The sequence below is a fragment of the Varroa jacobsoni genome, unplaced genomic scaffold (genome assembly GCF_002532875.2).
Source record: "Varroa jacobsoni isolate VJ856 unplaced genomic scaffold, vjacob_1.0 scaffold_1092, whole genome shotgun sequence".
Taxonomy (NCBI): Eukaryota; Metazoa; Arthropoda; class Arachnida; order Mesostigmata; family Varroidae; genus Varroa; species Varroa jacobsoni.
The window spans coordinates 175,101-185,060 of NW_019213994.1; the positions used below are offsets into that span (position 1 = coordinate 175,101).

Here is a 9,960-nt window from a genome sequence, read left to right on the forward strand (position 1 = left end):
TACTGGAGAACCACTTTTACGGTCATATAATCTGTTTATTTTAAAATCTGATCAACTTAACAATTTTTACGTATTTCGAAAATGTCAGATGTAGTTCCCCGCTGAGATGTGCTTTTCATACAAAAGCGTATAATGTGAAGCTTTTTTTCTACCGTTAACCACCTTATAAGTACAAACTACGAAATCACAAGAGATAGCGAAGTTTGTTTACTAGAGACAGACGAAGCTGTTTCTATTCAATTTCTCATTGTAGTGTAGTTACGGGATGAGTTACATGCCTAGTATACAAGACCTGACAAACAGCTGTCATATTTCTGTGCTGCCGCCTTTTGTCCCGGTGTAACAGCGAATAGAAGGTAGAAGTAACCCGTACCGAAGCTTTTACGGATTGCTAACAGGTATATATATATTTTTTTTAACTCCCACTGCTTCGGCCATTAGCACACGATCAATACTGGCCCAGTGCTCCGTATACTAGAGCTATCCGAAAAGCGTTCCAGTTCCTCGAAAATAGCTTACATTGGGTAGACAGATATCTGTTGTTTGATGGTGGCCTTGAAGTTCGCAGCTTAAGCAGCTTCCATACGACTCTTTCTCTTTTAGGTTTACTAAGATACACAAGGACATAAACAAAGGGGTACATGAAGGGGTACACACCAGCTAAAACAGTGCTATTGATTAAATCTCTTCTTTCTGCAGCAGGGAACCGTCGAATAACGCACTGATATGTCCACTAGGCATATGTCCTTAAATAATTAAAAAAAAAGGACATTCTGCTTAAAAATGCATTATAGTTAATTTTTAGAACGCTCAATCTATACACTTAATGTACAGATAAAAAGCTCTGGTTGAAATCAACGGAGCATGCTGGAAACTCTCGAGCATATTTGGTCGGGCTGTAAATGCTAACTAAATTACCCAATTCGAAGAAGAAAGGTCGTGCTTGGCGTCAATATCTAATATAAACAAATCTGCCAAACTGGGTATGTGGGCTTTTTTAGTCAAAATGATTTATTTGATCGCATGCCCGGAGCGTTTGTTTTTCTGTTTAAAAAAAAGCTAACATCTACCTAATTGTCTAATGCTTCAATTATCAATTTTAAACCGCAGCTTGCAACGACGGATCCATTGAGCGGACCTACTTTTGGGATCAGTCTCTATTAGATGAAATAAACTCGGACCTGGTTAAAGCTGTCTGGTAATTGACTCAGCGACAACGGAACTGCGGTCTGGTAAGGCAGTAAGCAGCAACAGGCCGTTCATTCTGATCGCGTATACTGGCTCGACTTTATCCTCATTTTAGTGTGGGGCTGACTGAACGCTCTTGGTCCAATCGTAGCGACTAAGAATGTCCAAAGAGCTGTTTCTGTTGCTCGTCCTGTTACTGCGTACTGCTGCCATTGCTACGACGACTGTGAGATGGTCGTCAGCCATTAGCTCCTGGCTCTCTCCATTTTACTCGCTCTGGCTTTCTTCCTATGCGTGGGCATTGCTGAGTCAGAGAATCGAAGTGGTCGGCGGGCTCATCTGTAAAGATCGTCCGACCGAACTGAGTGAGATGAACGGCAAAAGATCCGATGAAGATCAAGAGTGGGTGGTTGTGTAAGGATGAGAACAGGATGTGCGCCCCGCGGGACACGGGGTAAGTCAGGGGTTGAAAGCGTACGAGCAAAAAAGGCCGACTCAGAGTTGTCTGTCTTGCCCATCACTTCCAAGCAAGTAGCTCTAAGAGACATCCGAGAAACCCCCTGTTCGTCTGTCGAAAGGGACACGACCAGAGTGTGTTTCGCGAGCGTTACGAAAAAGCGAAGGAAGGCGGGTGATGAAAGGAGGCCGATGTCTTCGAAGCACGCGAAGACGTTCTGTGAAGCACAGTGCGACGCGTTCATCCCTTATAGAATGCCACACCAATGCTGGACATTGCGCGCGATAGTGTGTTCCAGAACCTCCAACCGCTGCGGCCTCGTTTCATCCACAGAGACCCCTGACCATCAAACCACTCGACTTGCACGATCTGCTTTTACTCTCACTTCTTTTCCTTTGGTGCCTCTTTCCGCTTTTGAGTAGCAGAGGACAGAGAACGCGCGACGACATGCAATGCGGCAGCGACATGAAATACGTTCTTTGCAGTGGCAATGAGCCGTGTCTGTCTATCTTTGCTTGCTGGAGACACAACCGGAGTCCTTTACACCACCTCCGCTCGCTACTTTCACCCAAAAAAGAAAGCTCTGTATCCTCTAGCCACCTTTCTCCTCATACTCTTTCTTTCAAGCATTAGGGTTCCTCTCGCTCGTTTACGCTCGCGCTCTTTCTTTCGTAAGGACAAAATGGGTGTCGTACCATCGACCCTTCTGCAAGGCACTTCATGCGGTTGGTCCATCATTTGAAATAAGGGGAATCGCCGGGAGGGTCGACCAAGGTAATTACAGCAGCCGAGGCAGCGGCCTGCCTGCTCAATATTCGGTGCTACTGCCGCTCTTTCAGTCTCAGTGGACGACTTCCTTCTTGGAGCAGTCGCTATGGCCATTTCATTTAGCATCGATATCTGCACCCCTGCAATCCCCCCTTCATCCTTTCTGTTCTTCTTCGGATCTCAGAGTCCCCTACGCTACTCTCCTTACACATGATGAGAAGATACAGGCGGACAACAGACCAGATGAAGAAGAACAATAATAAACTGCCAGCGTCATTGTTTTGGGGACGGTGACGAAGATGGGTAGTATCGTATACATCACCTTCTAGCTATTTCCGCTGTCCAACCCCTCTGCTGCCCACGTTGTTGTTATTCTGCCGAATTCCGATCACTGTTCAAAGAGAGGAAGAATGATAGAAATGGACGAATAGATCAACTTCGTAAGGCTGACACTAGAAGCACTTCTGAACCAGGGTAAACTGAGGCCATGGCCCCGTTTGTTCAAATTAAACCAGGGGAAGAATTCTTGGCTGGCCATGTGGATAGTACCGCTGTACTGCTTCCGTGACTGCTGCGGCTTGCACGACGGAGAGTAGTTACTTGTTTGTTGTGACGGCGAATCGAGCGGCGTTTCCACTGTGTGTCGTCTCGCTTGGCCGGATCAGGAGTGCCAGCAGTAGATTGTCATACAAATGCTATGTAACACATACTAGCTCATTTTTCTTTGTCTTTTTTCTCCCGGTCCATGGCGCGATATCTTTGATTTCGAGATTGTTCTCTCCGTGCACACCAGAGCGGTCTCTACAGCCTTCAGCCCCATTGCCATTTTTGGCAGCAGCAGCCAACCAAGTCGCGCCAACATTTTACGGACGACAACGACGACGGCGAAACGGCACGAACGCAGAGGGAGAAAAAGAAAGTGTGAGGGTAACGGTATTATAGCAAGTGTCTGCTGTGACATTATTTTCGCATTTGGTGTTTTTCCTTTGTCTTCGACCGGGAAAACAAAAAAGAGCAGATCAACGGGTACGAGATTAATGAAATGTGAAATTAATCGCTCATATGAATGAATAAGCGATAGCACGAAACGATATTTATACAATATCAATGTAAAGAATGGCTTAGGTCGAAGGATATTGAGAGAAGCTGAGACGCGTTTCCTAGATATCTTCGTGTGCCTATAGACATTTTGGACAAGGATCTAGATCATCCTGTGTGAAACTGAAGTCCTGGTACAATACGCCACAGAGAAAAAAATGTAATCAGATCTCAGGCCCCCGACATTCATCAGATATAGTATAGTTGACTGAAGATCACAAACAAGGTAGTATGCATTCTTATAGTGTGAGCAGTTCTAAATTATGAATTAGCTACTAGGAAAGCGGAATTGATTTTAGCTAAGTTCAGTATAAATTAAATTAAACTGCATGAGCAAGCACAAAATCTCTTGGCTTATTTTTTAAAGATCAGTGAAAATTGTGACATGATTGTAGCGATGTACAATCGTCAAAATGTATTCAGTTGAAGAATGTCCTTGCGCTCTTTTTTCTTACTTAACAGAAAACATTTTTTTTATTTCCGAAACAATGAGTTATGACGTTTATATTACTCACGGCCTTCCTCCATCTGCCGACGAATTTATTTCTTCCTTCTTGCCAAAAATTTCGAAGTTTGATACTGAATAACTTTCCCAGCGAGCTTTTGAGGTTTCATTTACTGTCAAATGTACAACATCAAGTCTAATTTGCGAGTAAACAAAAAAATAAAAATTAATCGACACAAAATACGGCGAATATAGGGAATGCAATAAAAGCTCCGATTTGAAGTCCAGCGACGATTTTTTGCGATGTTTTCCGTGCGTGGTAATGGAGTAGGGTTATCTGACTTCATTGATCGGCTCCTTTCCGTTGAGTAACCTCGTCCTCGGGTTTCGTAAACAACTTACAGTAAATCAGGCCTGTGCAGTCCGACCAAAACAAGGCATAATATTTTTTGGAAAAATATCTAGTTGTACCCTGGGTCTTGGCTTACTTTTTTAGAGCTACTTACTCGGATCTCTGATTCACGTTGGCAGCCAGACACAGCTTCTTATCACCGATGACAATTCAGTGCTAAAACCGGTCATTGTGATATTGAGATGCGGCGTTAAGCCGTAATTCCTCGTTCAGTTCAAGAGAGCTCAGAAGATAGCTAAGCTCCAAGTTTCTACGTAGACCCCAAATACTTGAGGTCGGTCGTCTTCTGTTAAAAGTGTCACTTGCTAAACATCTGTTGAGCAGTCCTTTTAGAGACAGCGTCTTTGTCATATTTTTTTGCCATTTGCCTTATATACAGTTGTTTCGGCAACATGTTAGCGCCCATAAAATGCGTAGTACAGAAGGTGTCGAAGATTCACTTTTTTTCTGCCTGGGACGTCCGTTGTACAGAAGTTTTTCGGGTCGAAATTACACTTACAACACGAAGCCGTTACAGCATGCTGGGAGAACGATATATCAGATTCACACAACAATTGAGGAAGTGTGGGAAAAGTTTCCGAGAAGCGCAGGTAGCTTCTTCCCAGCCTAATATATCAGGACCAGATTGCCATTATAGATGCAAGAGCTCGCGTCTTGGATAAAAGGAAAGCTGGAATAAATTATTTACATTGAACTTTTATCATTTATGTACCTACATTTACAGATAGTCGAGTATTACAGCGCATATAAAATCTCTTATATTATGGTGCCGATTAAAAACGTAATTTACCCATAGTAAAGGCATGAAATAGAAAACCACGAAAAACAGGCCACTTGTGCGAACTTTCAAGCTTCAATGAACTAGCTAAAAACCAGCAAGTGTGTAAATGGGTGGTCCATAATGAGCGTGGGAAACTCCCTTTCTCCATCTCTTTCTCGGGTTCCATCAAATACCTTTTAGCATCTCTATAAGACATCTTCAGTCCATGGCCTGACCATTCGCCCCGTGACGTTTCCGAGTACCTACCTCACTTCACCTCACCGTTGATTTATGACGACGAGACTAAATTCTTCGTGCTTTCCAGCTGGTCTACGTCCTTTAACTCGATGCTACTACGCAGCAAGCTTTCGAGTCTTTGAAACTTGAAATAACGAGCGGTTAGCTTCGATGGGATAGATATGCTCAGGGTTTCTCTAGTGTCTATGAGTGTGCCTTTCTTCCTGTTACATGTTCTGTGTTATTTTCTTTATCTGTTGCTAGTCCACGCGGTGTGCGCGCTGATGGGCTAAGCATGGCAAGCATGCATATCACTAGCAAGTCCCTAATTAGTCGAGGCAACGAAGACCGCTGCGGTGCTAGTAAACACAAATGCTATCGGTTAAGCCATGCTCTCGGCGTCATGAGAGGGCACCGTTGGCCAGTTGGGGCCTGACAAACAGCCACCATCGCTAGAACGCTACTGATCCGTTGAGAGTACCATCGAATACGGCCTCTTACAAGATTACAGGCCCGCTTCCAAAGGTGGCGTTATCGCTGTCACAAGTAGTCATAACTGCAGTAGTAAAAAGGGTAAGTGGGCGGGATTTGTGATGGAATGGCAAGGCCAAGTATCAAAGTTTGAAGATGTGTAAGGTGCTGGTAGGTGAGAGCACTTAAAATTTTTTACCTCGACTAAGAGCTGGAGTTATATTACGAGAACGTTCACGAACCTTTATCCTATGGCCGGCATGCATATCTATACAGACATACAGCGACAACATGTGCCAGGCTTCTGTTACATCGAGGCGGTGGCCTGGTCGTTGCTGAGCCGGCTATCCCTTCGCTAACTTGTCCACTTCTTAGCCCAATCGCCTGTCGCCGTATTGACTCCGCACGGTTTTCCATGTGCCCGGCGGAGTTTTCTGAAACGTAAGGTGGTATAAGAGGGAACAGAGATAGACACGAAGAAATGCAGTGAATGCGAAAGCAGAGTCGTTTACAAACGGCACCCGAACGGCGAGACAATTAGATTATACAGCCTTCTTCTCATTCGTAGCGAAGCGAATGCTGTGCTCTCTTTCTCACCCGCTGGCGCCTCTCACCACAGCCGCCTGCCTATATGGCCTTTTCGGCACATTTATGGTTTTCCAGCCGGTTCCGCTGGCTTGCCCTAAGTCTTGCCTACTGCCATACTATTTGGCTACACATTGTGAGATAAAAAAAAAAGCTGGAAACTGGAGCTCATCGAAAAGAAGTGAAGCCAGTCGACTCGATTTCGAAAGAGGGGGCATAGTTAGCTACGAGTTAGTACGCCGGCTAGAAGGCCAATCAGCCAGCCCAGTGAATCCACTTAGTGAATGCACTATACGCTATAGTAGGCAGTCGGATATATACATCAGTGGGTGCAGCGTCGTTGCCGCTGTCGCTGCTGCTGCCGTCAGCTTCATCCCCGTTCTCTGTAGGATTGCAATGAAAACCATGAGCCTCTGGCTGAGCTATACGGGAACCAGCACAAAGGAACCGAGGAAGTCGCGAAGAAGAAGGGAAAGAGCGAGCGTCAAGAGGAGAAAGAAGGATATCGAGCGATCCTTGTGCTGTGCTCTGTGTGTCATAGAACGAAGTTAGTTAACAATGTGTGCAGTAGTAGGTCATAAAACAAAGCGAGCGAGGCAGACCCGGAAAATGGGAGACAGAACATAAATTGTCGCCTTCAGTTGGGCTACCTGAACTTCTATGTAGAGTGCGTGCGTATCTACTATATATGACAGAAAGTCGGCACACGATATCGCACACGGGTAGCTGGTGATGTTGATATGATTACGCAGTGCGCTATCACTCACCTGCAGCGATCTAATAACCACTGACAAAACTGAAACGTATAAAATTGTCGCAATGCCACGAAATAGTGCTAGCCTAGGAGGGAGAAAGTAATGGCCTAATAACTTCAGTCAACATGAACATTACGAATGTTGATCGTGATGACGATGGTGATGAGCATGCATTAGTCATGGGAAATCGTGAAGCAGTACTTTCTCGCCTGCCCCCTCTCTCGCTTATTCAAAGGGCCATGCCAGTAATTGACAAATCCGTTTATGTACATGTCACACAAATGTACATGAGTGTGTTAAAATGACAAAATGAATCCGTAGGAGTCAACCGGTTGACTTGACGTTTCGTAAGAGAACTTTGAAATTTTAGTATCTATTAGCAAATGCGCTTGTTATTCGCAGTTAGTTCATAAAAATCCATACGTTCGTATGAATATTTTTCACTCTAAATATATATCCTGCGCATACATGATTTCGCACTGTGTCTATGAGTCTCGTGGATAAAACGACACGTGAATTATGTTTAAACGCACTTTTCAGGGTTTAAGAAGGATAAACGAAGAATGATGACTATCGAATAGGGCGAAATTCACTAATTCGCCAGCAAAACTACCTGTCGTCCTAACCCAGCCTTTCCTGCTGAGGACGTCCGTGTTGGCGGCTAGCAAGAAGACAATAAGTGGACGATGGCTGGTGGCGTCATGCTAGCGTCGGCGATAACGGGTCTGCTTTCCGAAAGCGGCGAGGTTGGTTGTTACAAACTTGACCGTATAACACCAAATTATGGTGACCGAAAGTGTGACGCTACGAGTGGAGGGTAGAGCAGAAAAGAATATCGGACCAGGGCGAAAGACGACAGCCCTGATCGTGAGCGCTTTCCGTCTACTACTGCAGTGTAGTTCCAGCGTGGGGCACTAGGGATATTTCGCTGCCGATTGATGGTTGACGCAGAATTACGAATCCGGTAAAGTTAGATAATACATGATCAGAGTAGACTAGTGTGATGGGGCTAGGCAAAATCTGAGCCCATCAGCTGAGAATGCCGGTAGTGGGGCTAGTTTAAAGCATTTTTGTCCTCTACAGGCAGGAATCGACAGTCGATTCGTACCTGTAGAGCCAGGACAACTAGCGTCGTGTTTATAAAACAACTATCAGAACTCGTGTGAACGAGGATTAACTGCGTCGCCATATGACTTATTGTACTTACCTACTTCCAGAATGGAAATGTCGAGCCGCCCTTCCTTTTCATTCAATATCCACAGTATGAGAAATGCTGGAGGATTCCAAAACGCGAAAACGATGTGAACAAACAACAGCGCCATCCATAGTGGCGATGTCAAAACACCTCATGTTTTCTGACACCAATGGAATTTCTGGTCAGACGAACACACGGCGTCTGACAAACTGAAACAAGCGAATAAAAAAGAAACCAAAGGGATTCGATATCTCTGAACATGCGTGCCTGTATCTGTTGACACAGCCCCTGTATGTGCGTAGCGCGTCAGACGAATCCGATCACATCAGATATGGCATACATTAAACGAGTGAGAAATGACAGGTGCCGCTAGATAGACAAATATGGTATGACTCACACGCCACTAACAAAAAATGTAGACTTCTCCAAGACCGGACATCGAATCAATTTATAAAGTACTGACAAAAATGGAATTACTAAATTACAAACTATGGAAAAAACGAGTTTCTTATCTGCTCATGTTACTGCCAATTAATTAGACGATTAAAGTGAACATCAAGCCCAAACCTTCATTTTGTCCACCTTCTACCGTTTTTGAGTTTTCATCCGGTGCCCGCTGCCATGCCAAGGTGGATCATTTTCATGCTTTTGTAGCATAATCATTTGAATGTAAAATAGGTTTGGTTAAACATACTAGGTGCGCTGTTGATAATAGGAATAATAGACGCTCTTCTATACGCACCTCTACGGAGACGTTCTAATCTTTTTTTTTTTTTTGTTTCTTGGTCCAACCGCGGCTCTTGCCGAGCCAGAGTATGAATAAATCAGGCGGCCTCAAAATTCATAACGAAACTGATGAAAAAAACATTCTCAGTGCGTTTGTTTTTTTATTCCATGACTACTTATGGTCCTCTATCGATATATAAGTACCTTGATATTCAGTATATAAGTACCAAAGAGACACGTGAGCGCGGTAAGTACCTTGATAACTGGCTTGTTGCTGTTATTACAACGTTAGTCGCCCATTTGCGATAGGCGTCTTGTGCAGTGTATTTTTGCATTGGTTCGTAAGTCGCTTAATTCTTCTACCACGGTGTCTGGCATTTACACATCGCTTCGTTTAGTACGCGCAAAGAACGGGCATCAGTCCTGTTCTTTACTGCTTTACGAGTCAGTAAAGTAGTCCACAGAAAGAAATGGGCAATATGGGGTTCAGGGGGCCAATGGAGAATACATACATGTAGTTAGAAAAGAAGATATAGCTATGGAGCGCGGTTGCATGCTGGGTATTCCTTGCTGTTCCCGGAGCCAAAAGGCGTTGAACCGTCACCAATATCGCACTAGAGGCGTCTCATTTAATCAGCTAGAGGCGTAAAAGAACTCTTACCGTTGGCAGGTAACGACAGCCAATATTACACAATGAGCATATACAGTTTGACGAGCGTGCACAATAAGATGTACACTCACCAGTTTGCCCGTTTGTCCATTCGAAAGACGATTGTGACTATGCAGACACTGTCCAACTAATGTCGGGGCAAATAGCTGCTCACACAATATATACGAATAAAACAGCTCAAGAGCTTCATCAG

The 9,960-nt window shown here is 44.4% G+C and overlaps 1 long non-coding RNA gene across 1 annotated transcript; it reads left to right on the forward strand.

The window, feature by feature from the left end:
- Positions 1 to 6,084: 6,084 nt before the first annotated feature.
- Positions 6,085 to 9,238, forward strand: LOC111266515 (uncharacterized). The gene is made up of 2 exons (XR_002684133.2): positions 6,085 to 7,523; positions 7,717 to 9,238. It is a non-coding gene; the product is annotated as an uncharacterized LOC111266515 (long non-coding RNA).
- Positions 9,239 to 9,960: the final 722 nt, after the last annotated feature.